Source organism: Neodiprion lecontei, chromosome 3 (genome assembly GCF_021901455.1).
Source record: "Neodiprion lecontei isolate iyNeoLeco1 chromosome 3, iyNeoLeco1.1, whole genome shotgun sequence".
In the NCBI taxonomy this organism is placed as follows: Eukaryota; Metazoa; Arthropoda; class Insecta; order Hymenoptera; family Diprionidae; genus Neodiprion; species Neodiprion lecontei.
In genome coordinates, this window is record NC_060262.1 from 26,393,525 (window position 1) to 26,406,189 (window position 12,665).

The 12,665-nt window shown below is 43.5% G+C and overlaps 1 protein-coding gene across 12 annotated transcripts in view; it reads left to right on the top strand.

Moving 5' to 3' along the window:
• Positions 1-12,665, top strand: part of LOC107223939 (CUGBP Elav-like family member 4) — a 530,321-nt gene that overhangs the window by 307,790 nt on the left and 209,866 nt on the right. For 2 of the 12 annotated variants that reach the window (XM_046733424.1, XM_046733418.1), the window contains exons 1-2: positions 2,684-2,953; positions 3,736-3,971. The exons of 9 other annotated variants lie outside the window; for them this stretch is intronic. The gene's annotated coding sequence lies outside the window, so the exon portion shown is untranslated. Of the gene's footprint in view, positions 1-2,683; positions 2,954-3,705; positions 3,972-12,665 lie in introns of those variants that run through there. One more of the 12 variants, XM_046733419.1, reaches the window with a different exon arrangement.

The following is a 12,665-nucleotide window of genomic DNA, read 5'->3' on the forward strand; positions in this document are numbered from 1 at the left end:
TTGGTACGAAAAACACGTGCGCGAGAAATATTCGACGAATAAATAAATTGGGCAGTTTGTTTGCCCGTTTCTCTACTGCAGTGTTATTGGTTGATTGATCGCTGTTGCTTCGCGTCAATTATCGAATCAAACTGATAAACGAACGCTCGATATATCAGCATCATTTTTCAAACGCACAGCCACTCATATAATCGTGAAATATCACAAGTGATAGAAAATCGTATTAATTAGAGAAGGTAGGCATTTCGCAAAATTATGGCGGTACTCAAAAGTAACGCGATGTGTTGCAATATTTCCACGAATTATCTAAATGGCGATATTCAAATATCGATGACGCTTCAAAACGGCGTTTTCAATCGCTTCATTGAATCGGTATTATTTCGAAACAGTAGCTGGTTTTGCAATGAGTGAAAATAATTCATGTTCTCTGTGATAACCAACGTCAGCCTGCATCATTTCAAATGCGTACTTGAAGTAAGGTACCTACGACGATAGTATGCGATTTTACGCTGTCGCTTTTATTACGTTCAAGAGCAGAGATTCGACTTTGATGATTTATTTCATAAAGGTTTTGTGCAATCAAATTTATGCAATGATTTTTACACCACTAGATACTCAGATTAATTGTTTGCCGGTCTATGATTTTAAAACCTTTTTTCAAATAACATTTCCTTAACATCCGTATCGACAAATCATTGAGAAGTCATGAATCTCATTCTGCCAGTAAGACAAATAGGTATTTCCGTACTTAAATGTCTTTCTCAGTACTAACCTAATATTACGATTAACAAAATGTAAAATAATCACATCAAATAGTACTTAGACTAAAACAGTATAAATTCATGGGATTAAAGAAAATTCTTCTTGTATAGCCTAAAGATGGCCGGCAGAAACGTAGTTTTGTTAATAAAACACACAAATACCAACTGATTTTTCGCAAAAAAATGTCCTCTCGACTTTGTAACGACGAAAATTGAAGCGTGAAATAATAACTTTAACGGGATTTCCAATCATTGGGACAAATAATTATTTTTAGAGTCAAGATTTTCGGTGCGTACGCGATTCGATCTTCATTAATTGATTAATCCGATCGCTATAAAAGTACCACAACAAGAAAAATAAGATCATCGAGAACATGACAGTAGTATAAGTATAATAGTAGATATTTATCCAAATCGCAATTATTCGAAATTTGGGCGGTGCTACGTGGTCTGTCACAGAGCTCGGTAACAGAAACCCGTCATTATTACGTCAAGGGTGTTGTGCAGCATTATCCAAAGTGGCGAATGCTGATCACGAAGTGCGATGGGCGGGGATTGCGGCTTTGGGGAACACGTAACACGCGAAAAATTCGTAACAGGGTTCGTGTGATTTTGTTGCGGTTAACTCAACCCTTCGAATACCTACCACGAGTCACCGACACGCGAATCACACTATAACAAAATAACTTTACGTCAGCATTGTTTCCGGATTTTGCCGGGATACCATAAATGCTTGTCAAAGCCCGCATATTCATCCACACGACGCATTATCCACGCGTCATTTTTATTCACGTAACACGGGAAGATTAACGCTACTGTTTTAAAGAGTAGGTTTCACAACTTTTACTGGTGTGTCTTTACACACGATCCGGCAGTAAGAAAATTCTGTCTATACAGATGTTCGACGAATCCTGGAAGAGACTACGATAGGCTCTGATGGGTGTATTGATTTTCGCGAACGTGATCCGCAGCTTATGCGCGCTAATTAGTTACAATATCAAGCCTGTAAAGAAGTTTTAATTGCCTGCAACTTGATCCTGGAAAGCACTCGGTTGTTTTGGCGCTCTTCTAGAATATCACAAAACAAGTTCGTTTCCTATCGCTGTAAGGGCTGAGCGTGGGATGGAGGTGAAATCTCGGAATCATGTTTCACCGGGTTTCTAATCGATTTCAACTCAAACATGCGATAAAATTGAAACGCAGTATGACCCGTAGCAGTCAACATGGTGTCACACGATCGCAGCTTGAACACACGTATACAATATTATATCTCCGACATCGTCGTATCTTTCGCTGATCGGGAACCATTCGGGTTGTCATTGCACAATCGAAACGGATACCTGCCGAGAAACCGTTGGAGAAGGCTTGTTTTTGAGCGTGGTTACCCCGGCAACGCGTTTTGCTGCTCCGCGTGGCTTCGCGTCCGTCCTCCACCCCCGCGGCCCCTTCGGCTGCAGAGAGATCCCTCATCCCCGGTGGCCGTAGAGAGCGATCGAGAGAGGGAGAGGGAGAGGGAGAGAGAACGAGAGTATAAGCGAGGTGGGGTGTTACGCGTGGGTTAGCGAAGTCGCGGCCGTCGAAAGAGGCAGGGGGGGTGGAGGCAGGGGTAGGTTTCGCGAACAGTCACTATGACGACGGTGACAAGCGAGGTGTTAGTGCGCATCCGTGACCACGCCTACGTCACGCAAAGTGACGTCAGTCCGGCGACGGTGGCTCCGGGGCGAACGCTAACGTGGGGCGGCCGCCCCCGGAACTAAACGACGGCGGCGGTGGCGGCGGCGGCCGCCTGTTGCTGAACTCCGAGTAGTCCCGAGTTTCCGAGGCGCGCCACCCCCGGCCCCCAGCCTCGCTTTGCCGCCCCCGAAGCCCCGACAGCCCCGCGCCGTCAAGCGCCGAGCGGGAGTCGTCCACCCGCCGCCAGTCAGCCAGCCGACTCGCCGCAACGCCGCGCGCCTGTTTCTACCGCAGCGCATCGCAACGCTATTCCGTTTCGTATATTAAATAGGACACGTGTGAAACGGTGAACGCGAGATATCGACAGTATAACAAGCACGTTCAGGGAGAGTTTCTCCGTGTACCTTTATCCGCAGTACGGCTAGAAGCATTTCCCAAGTTTGTTTTTCCCTCGCGTCAACGAATCAACGGCACGCGTTCCGTCTCCACGTTGGAAACGCTCCTTCCATGGATCATAGGTTAGCATCAGGTGCCCACGTATGTCTTTCCGTACGCACGCATACGCCTCCCTGCGGCTGTATGTGTGCATACGTGAATCTATGTTTTGAAAAAACCGAAAAACGGAGTAACATAACAAACAAACCAAAAAAAAAAAAACTCGTTTTTCGCCCCTGACGAAGTGACACGCGTTCCTTTCGCGCGTTTAATAACGCCCCATTCAGGGATGAACGATGCGAAATTACAGAGCCGCAGATATCACCCACCGGAAATTCGCTTGTGCCGTGCGGATTGCTCCGTGAGCGTATCAGTGAACCTTACTCCCCTGATCACGTCCCCTTTATACGTGCGTGTTGTTATCCTCGTTCTTCCTCGTTCCTGTCAGCCTTCCACCCTTTTCCTCCCCACGCCCTCCCCTTCGTACGAGTTCGTTCGCAGAGGGTGGCGTTACTCAATTGCCAATTTCTGGATGATGGTATTTTTTTCTCTTTCTCTCTCTCTCTCTCTCTCTCTCTCTCTCTGGATAATCGGCCATCAGGTTGAAAATCAACGAACTCATTTTCCGAGTGAATTACATTCTATGTATGAAAATTGCTGAAATACTTTCCTTCGCGCAATCACCCCGTGCTTGTGGAACGCGTGCAATTCGCGTATCCAGCACGCATAACGAGTGCGCGCGCAAATTCGCGACGTGTCCATCTGGAACAGCTTGTCACTTTGATTATAGGGGTTAGCCTCATGCTTGAACTTGAAAACGTAACGTAATCGGCAGAATGAACATATTTATCGATCATTCGATCAGCTGTTGACCGCACCGACCCTCGTTTTTGGAGCCAACCACGGTTAGAGAAGGTTGGGGGTGGCGGAATCGTCGGAAGGAGGAGAAAACGCCATTTGGCGCCCACTGTCGTAGCGGTTCTTCGTCAGTACTCTACGATCTACACCTGGGCAGGCTAGCCGCAGTCGATCTCACCCTCAGTCCGATCAACTCAGCATCGAAGCCGTCCGAACCACTTCTATGACAGCCGCACCTTGCAGGTAAAAGTCACAGCCAGTTTTATTTCATTTTCCGAAAATCATTTCCGGTCCAATCTTCCATGCCGAATCACCGTCTCGCGCCAAATTTTTACATTTCCTGCACCGCGGTGCATACCGTGATTTCAGCTTCCGACTCTAAAAAAAAATTCATGCTTATCTTCTTTTTTATGTTGCATTTTTAGTCTCCATTCCCCGACAAATATTTACATTCGTTGTACCTAGAGGATGTAAAATTTTGTCCCGATCGATCAGGTGCGATGAAAGAAAAAGGAAAAAAGACACAAAAAATTCTCTCCGCTGAAACGTGATACATGGTTCGTCACGTTTGACAATTACCCACACGTATATGGTATTTTTCATTGTTCTTTGACGTTTCATTTGTGCGAAGGGCTGACTGCCGGTGGGCGATGGGTTATACAATCAAACTCCCCAGTTTGTTTCCGTAACCTAGTTAAGAATTCGTCTTGCTCAAGCAATTTTCCCAGAAGAGTTGAAGGTCGCGAAGAGTAGGTATGGTCGCAAGCTGTGTCACCTAACTACGTCACACCGGTCGTTCGAGCCAGGCACTGTCATTTGCATATCATCGGATTCATTCATTCGATAAATGTGCTGAATACATTGATAATGAATTTAATAAGCAAAACTAAATTCATGATTATTCATGAGGCAATTATTATCCCTTACTTGAGCAGTCGGTGTAGTCGCGTTCGGTTCCAAGGCTAGCTGAAATACAAAATGAACAAAAGTTAGTACGTTCGTTATGCAAGAAACGGCAAGGATTAAAAGGGGATGGATTTCGAGGGACGATTGCACCTCATATAGGTTAAACAATGCTGTATAGCGTTCATGGTGTAATGAATATGAAATAGTTGTCCAATTTACATGCTGATTATGGAATTTGAATAAGAATTCAAGGAAAATATTTGGACGGGTTGATTTTGTCGCTTAGAGGGCACACGGCAAATAGAATTTCCAACATCTGCAGTGCGTGAGGATAAATTATAGCTGAGGAAATTTTTCCACGAGACAAATCGATACTGTTTCAAATCAAATTTCAAGGAATAAGAAAACTCAAAACTTAATTGAAAAGATTTGTAACGAAATGCCTTACATTTATACCCTAGTATAATGCATGGCTACGTTCATTTCTCTGTGATCTAACGAAAGCTGCCTTCTCAGAAAACAACGACGTATGTAAAATAAGGCCACGCTGCGAAATAATACCTCCCCGCCCCTACTAAATATGCGCATTTCGTAAAGGCGTGTTCTTTGAAAACAAACCGCTTTCAAAGCTCGATAGTGATCTCCGGTTCGCCCGCGCTTTCAATGGTTACACCGGCATATAAATCCAAATTTTGCCTAAAATTATATCTCTTGCTCAGGTTGAAATATCAAACATTGCGGCTGCGCCCATTCAACGTATGATTAATATTATTCCTGATAACCATTTGAATACTTTCCAAATTTTCAGGGTTCAAAAATTCATATTCAATTCCATACTCATTTTTTTCAGTGACGAGCCGCAGTTAGAGTCCATTATTAGACAGCTATCGTGAACGAATGTGATTGAAATTCAGAGATTGTTTGTAATTACAGCGACAAGGTGTGAGGATTATATTGTGATAGATCTTGAACTTGATCATTCGATCTAATCATTCTACTAGCTAATCCTTGGATAGCAGCGAAACCGGCAGAGGCCATTCTCGTGCATGATCTCAACAATAATCCTTATTTGAATTGCATTTTCTTTGTTTCGTTATATTCTTTCGATCATTTTTTAAGACGAACAACGCACACGGTGAATGTATAAAGTAACTAATTACAATTCTAGACTCACATGAATAGTTTAGAACAACCTGCATTTCCTTACGTGTTACAGATTTTGTATTTTCCATTTTTTTTAGCAGATGGTAGGGTAAGGAGAATGCTTTTCACTGAGTTAAATGACGAGTAAATCGGATTCAACTGACGATTGAAGATTACTTGCAGATTTGTTGACGATCCTGAAATTCACACGGAATGATCTTAGACCGAGTTTTAGAAATTATTCGATGTTCCTTATTTTTCATAGCCATGTCGTGAAAAATATAATCGCATATGCTCTGTTCAAAATGATGCCGGGCCTAGATTGTTCCGAGTCCGTCATAAAAGCTCTGAGGGTGAGTTCCAGCTGTTCGTTCTATTGTTTTGTTCCGGTCGTTAAGCGAATTAACGATAGTTACAGAAAAAGGTTGCATTATGAGTTTTCTTTTCTGTCGCTAGCAAGAAACTACAACAAGAATTCATAGAATTTTTTATTTCCACACCGCTATACAACTTTTACGACTACTTGCGAACAACTGCGCTCGTCGTAAATGACCACTCAGGATCACAACTTTCTATTCCCAACCACCAAAACATCGAACACACTCCGGCGTGTCTTAGAATTCCTTGTCGATCTTCCCAGATCCGGAGCGAGAATTTTCAATCGGAATACTCGTGGCAGGTTCGGTATAGTCACGCGACTCATGGCTCGGTTAGGCAGACCAGAACTAAACTCCCGTGAAGCAATTTGACGGGGCTATAATGTACTCCCGGCTGGTTTACCGGCTGTATGCCTATGTCATGCAGAGAGGCGAGAAGGCCCATCAACCTAATACCACAGCTAAGAATAATTAATCATTCCGCTCTCGGCAACGCTGACTACTAAACGTCATCGCTCTCGGTGGTTTACTCCCGTTTCACAGCGACGATGTGGCGCAGGGGTGGCAGACTCGCAGTGAGCTGCATGGTGGCGACTCCACCTTATCGCCTAGTGTTTGGCGTTTCACGAACACGCGTAGCTACACGCTTAATCCGCGGCGTTGGACCTCGCGACACGACTCGGTCATCCCTGGAACTCCCGTGTACGGCCGCGTTAATGCCCGGCGTGATATTTCAAGCTCCTCGTAAAGTGTCGTCGGGCAAGTGGGGGGAAATTATTATGACTTTTCCGCCCGTTTTACAACCTCCGAAATATTATCGCTTTCACGAACCAAGATGAGGAACGTCGAGTCAAAAATGGCGCTCACCTTCGTACCGGATGGCCACAAATTCAATATTGTCAAGAGTTGTTAACTCGATTGGCAATGAGGGCAGTGGTTAAAAGCCAATTCGTTCAACCCCTAGTTCGGGGTTGACAAGCCGCAGTGTAACACCGTTAAAGTACCTATATTAGACGCAAATCAATACTAATCTGTAGGACGAGGAAAACAGGTAAGAAATATAACCCGAAATCTTTTCGATTCGAGTCAACCGCCGCGCCGTGGCAAAGATATATCGTATTCCACGTCGTGACACCGCCTATAATACCTACCCCTCTCAGCAGTTCTCACCACGTATACCACTTTCCATTGTAATTCCGTGCTCCACCATCCACTTGTCCTGGTCTCCGTCTAATATTGCCGCTAAGCTAAAACTAATGTACTTATACTTTCACTAGAGGTACAAGTAAACTCGCTCAAAATATCCGACTCAATTTATACTAGCTCGATGACTGCTTTCTTCTTTTGATATTCAAATAAGCATGTTTTGTCCGTGAATATTTTTCGTTGTTGTGTGAGGTGAGATTTGAAAGTATCTGTCTATTCGTACTTCATTTCCCCGAAGTTTAATCAAATCGAAAATTATCTCAGACGTAGTGGACAATTTTCATAAAAGTTCTTGCTGTTGTCTCGTTTGAGATCACCATCGGTTCAAGTTTGTACTGCGACATTTACGAACGATCGACCTGGAAGCAGAAGGAATACGTTGACCCTAGGATTTTTGCCACGTTGAGAGTGTGGAGGGTACGAATAAAATAGAAGGTGAGACGAACACAAGTTTATACCTGGTTAGAGGGGCTAAATCTTCCCTACAAAACCTGAGTCGCCCGCGATGCTCGCGGCGTTGGTGAAGGCGTCGATGAAACACGAGATGGCATCCGGAGATATAGAACACAATGGATGGAATTACTTGAACTTGAGACACGGGCTGCAGCTCAGCTCTAAAGTTTATATAGCAAAAAATAATTAATGACTCAACGCGTTTGCGAGGATTTTATTTCACTGTAAGATCCAATGCGTAACTGGTGATTCCTCGATCTATTTTCCGTCCAAAAGATTCCACACCCTCAGGAATTTCATGCCCATTCAAAAGTCAACTCGAAGCATTTTGGAAACCAATCTAGCCTAGTGGCGTTAGTCATTTCAGGCAAATAGATGCGCAGTGATCAGGTAAAGGTAGGCAATCAGGCATCTATTGGCCCGTCAATTCCAACATCCTGCTGGTCTCTCATGTATTATACTGTACGATAGCAAGCTGTATATCTGAACGGTTCACCTTTATAAAACAAAGTGGACAAGTACAAAGTTCACATGCCCAAAATGTAGCTGATACATTGAATTCTATAGACCAAACGGCCGATGGCTTCTCTGGCGGTATTGAATGTAAATTATGAGGTACTGAGCATCGATCTGGCCCAAAATCAAAGTCCTTTTCTGTCGTCTTTACGTTGAGTTCAGCTTTTTTCACTATTTAGCTTACGGATGTGTCATGGAGTGACTGGTTTACCGGGATGTCTGGATTTCTCGAACGTGTTTCAGTCACCGACATTAAAATGTTTCCTTACCTGTCCAATTGATTCGTTTCTTACGTAGAAGTGCTACCGGCTATGAAGTAGACCCAGAATGTTCAAATGTTCATTGATTATTTGTTTTCCAGTTCGATCACCTTTCTAAGTGAAAAGTTGAATGTGCCAAAAACTTTACTGTATTGTTACTCAGATATGTCTTATCAAAGTAACGTAGACTTTGACGTATTTCCAGGACGAGGTTTAAAAAGCTTGTGCTTTTGTTTTTCCAATGTAGAAATTGCAGAACCGTCTGTACTAGACTCAGTACTGAGACTGTTCAAGATTTAGAATCTGCACAAACTGATATTTCACGCATCTTCACGACCAGACTTTCCTTCGGTGAATATTTTTCATGGTATCGGTAATTGAGGTTCACGAGCAGAGCGAAGTGGCTGGGCAGGAACCACGGGTACCCTATACTGTTGTGAATAAATTCTGAACCGCTCCTCTATGAATCTTCTCCGCATCGTTTACCACTATATATAGGCTGAATCGGTATCGCAATATTGAAATCCGCATATGTCGGTCCTCTTCACGCTGTGCGGAGCCGTGAAATCTTTAGAAAGTCACAAGTGAGTTACTGACGACGTCAGGTTACAGTGATTATATGGAACTTTGATGTAATCGTTTACGACACAAGTTATTTTATATTATACATGATTTACTAAACGTATTACTTCACTGTGTATTCTCGTATCGATTCGATATCGATTGAACGATGAGTAACAAACCGTATAACATGCAACTTCCAGTACTTCAATGCCATAGGCAAAGTTCGCAGTAAAACTTCATCAAAGTTAACAAAAGAATTACAGAAGCGCCGGCGCGATGGATCTGGTTTGGTTACAAAGGGAATTGAAACGAGATATCCGGTTGTATGATTGGAACACGTTTCGAATTTCTCATTTCGTGACACCAGCGCAGTCGTTGAATTGAACGTGGCAATATACCCGGAATAGGGAATTTACTGCAATCCCTAAAATAGTTTTTTCTTTCTCTCTCTGTCTCAGGTAAGTGTTTTCAAATGGATCCGAGCAGCCGTATAAAGTATGTGATCCCGGTAACGAACTATACGTAAGTAATAAAGAATTCCCTGAAAATGTATTTTCGTCCCATGCGAGCTGTTTCCCGCGGACCAAATCCTGGTCCAATTTGTAATAAAAATGGAAATTAGCGCGCGCTACGTGAACTGAATACTCGGGGACTTCCGCAGCGTCGAATGACGAGATGTTGAATAAGGAAGACGACCGTCCTCTGCCATTCGCCGTCTCCATCGGTTGTGCGAGGCCAAAGGGCACTGTTATGATTGCTAATGGAAAACTATCCAATTCAAAGAACAAAGAGAAGTAATGAGTTGCCGTTCCTCTTGCGGGGAGAGACGGGTAACACAGTGGTAGCGATACCGGGAGGATTGTAGCCCACGGATGGAAAAGGTTGTTAACATTAGGATCAGAGGGAAAGGTAACCGTCGGGAAGCGAACGGCCATCTTTAACAAGAGCTGAAAATCAGCTATGAGAAGATGATGCCGATGAGAAATTTCATTACTCTTTGCCTCTGATTCTTAAATCTAACTACATAATTACTCTTACTTATCCTTAACTTCAAAGCACCGAATCAGCTGCTCTGCCAATTACTTGACAAGAAATAATGACGCGTTTCAGAGTTTTCCTGAATCAAGAGGGCCAATCGCGGCTCATGAGATATTATACGTCGCGTCCCAACTTCGCGGATTAGATTTGCAATTATCCCACGGTTAGTGGTTCCAGCTGTCTGACCCGCGTACACAGGTTTTTCGCCTGTTTCTTCCGCCTGGAGGCTGGCACCTTTTTGCCATCATGTCCGGGGTTAATTTAAAATTCAAAATTTCAATCTGGCTTGCAAATCTCCGGTCCGCCACCTGGTCGTCTCAGGCGCTTGTAGATTGATCTGATACAGCGTCGCGAGTCTTTGAGGTTGCAACGGTTTGTTCCTTTTCACAATCGTCTTGAATAATACTCGAAGAACATTCGGCATCACACCTGTGAAATGTACGATGTAATTTCAGTCTGAAATCTTAAATGATCATTGCCATTCCAGATGAACGAATGATCGTTCCATCACCGATTTGACAGAGCGAATTATCGATATATTTAAGTGTGCCATTATCGTAGCCATTCTGCAGAGCGCAAAATTCGTCGTCGCGTGTTACGGTTACGAGTATGACTCACAAAGACGCTCGTGACAAATAAGTCAACTTTTCCGGCATCTTTTTCCAAGTTTCCTGCCAGACGTCACTATAATTACTTTATGCGGACATCAGAGGTCTGCGACGACGAGTTGCGCGGCCCTGGAAACTTTTAATTCTTTTCGTCAAAAAACTTTAGCTACTCGTTACGGTATCCCAAGTGCATCTGCAGGAACTTCACGGCCTGGAGCTGTGAGACAAATTAAAATTCATGTCGCGTGCCTTTTCTCGGCCTTAGTCCCACGGGACCTCCCGAATGTCCTCCTCGACAGCGTCGTTCAGGATGGCTACACTCGACCAGACGAGGGTGGCTCCCGTTTCGCCTTTGCGTCTTGCGTTCACATTGCGTCTAACCGAATTTGCAAATCAAATTCGAATCCTGGTCTATGTGCGCAGTTGCGCTTATGCGGTGCCATTTCGGGATCGAATCTCACTCTCTTGACTGTAAGCACAGCTCTAGTTTGGTGCCTAGCAATATTAACCATTCGCTTAATAAAACGATGACAATTTTTCATTCGCATATCAACGATTGTGTATAGCGTAAACGCTGGAGCAAAAATTGTGTAGAAAATTATTATCGAAGGGTACGAATATAGCGGGTCATCTGGACGTATCATCATACGCCGAGCAGACATCACCATATCACTCGATATTCCATCGTGCAGCTTGTGTTTATTTTGTGAGTAAAATTTGTGAATACCCCTGGGACGAGCGGAACGAATCAGACCGTTGATATCGCCCATGCGTGAAGCTCTCGGCATGCTTATACAGTGGATATTAATAAAGCTACGCGAAACTTGGTAATTGAAAGTTTTTAACTTCTACTCATTCGATCCTTATCTTAGCGTATATCTCAGTCTCTTTCTCTCTTCTTCCGCTCTAAGGGAGTCAAAAACCGCCCCTGGATCAAGTATCTGGCGACAGAACAGTGCGGCTTGTTATTTCGCGAGGCAAGACAGCAAACTGCGACCCCACGCAGGGTTGTAGTTTTGTCCCCGCGTATTTGTCGCCTACGTCAACATCCCTGTAAATCCCACGGGACTTCAGTTGTCTCATAGCATGATCTTGACCGATGCAAATGCCGCGGGATTTACGCCTCTCGAATATCGATCTCAAGCACAGATTTTTGATCCAGGTACTTGCTTGAGACGCTATATTCTCCTTGATCTGAACTCCAAGGCCTGCGGTGCTGCTTTCTGTCGCATATAGATATACGGATCTTATACCGGTGTCGTGAAATTATTCTATATACTGCGGTAGTGCTGCCAGTAATTTCCGCCTCGAGATTAGCTTCCGGTAAAATTGTCAGGATCACACAGGTATCACGAGCTCCCCTCTGTTCAGTTCACCATAACAGATTTGTGTAATGACCGAAATCCCGGTAATAAACGGGTTTTGTGATTATACACGTAAGCCTTGTCTGTACATAACAGCCAGAAACGTAAAAATCAGATCCTTGTGTTCTTCTGCTTTTTCGAGGAAAGTTCTGAAACTCTCGTTACCCAACATCGCAAATCTTGCCAGTATTGATGTGATCTATAGCCTTCTAAAAGTCTTACTGTAATGGTAGGAATATTCATTTGACACCAAATCTTGTAGGTGTTAGGTTCAATGATTTTGACAGTTTTATCATCGGTTTATTTCTATTCGCGAAATTTAAATTTGAACAAAAACATTTGTCCCAACAAGTCGTGATGAGGAACGATTTCAAAAGATAGAGATTCACGAAAGTCTTGCCAGATCTTCTTAGGATGGATTATTATTTCAATGAAATAATTATTAAAAATGATTTTTTTCTAGTTTAACCGGTTTTTTAAGAATTACACAGAAATAATTGGT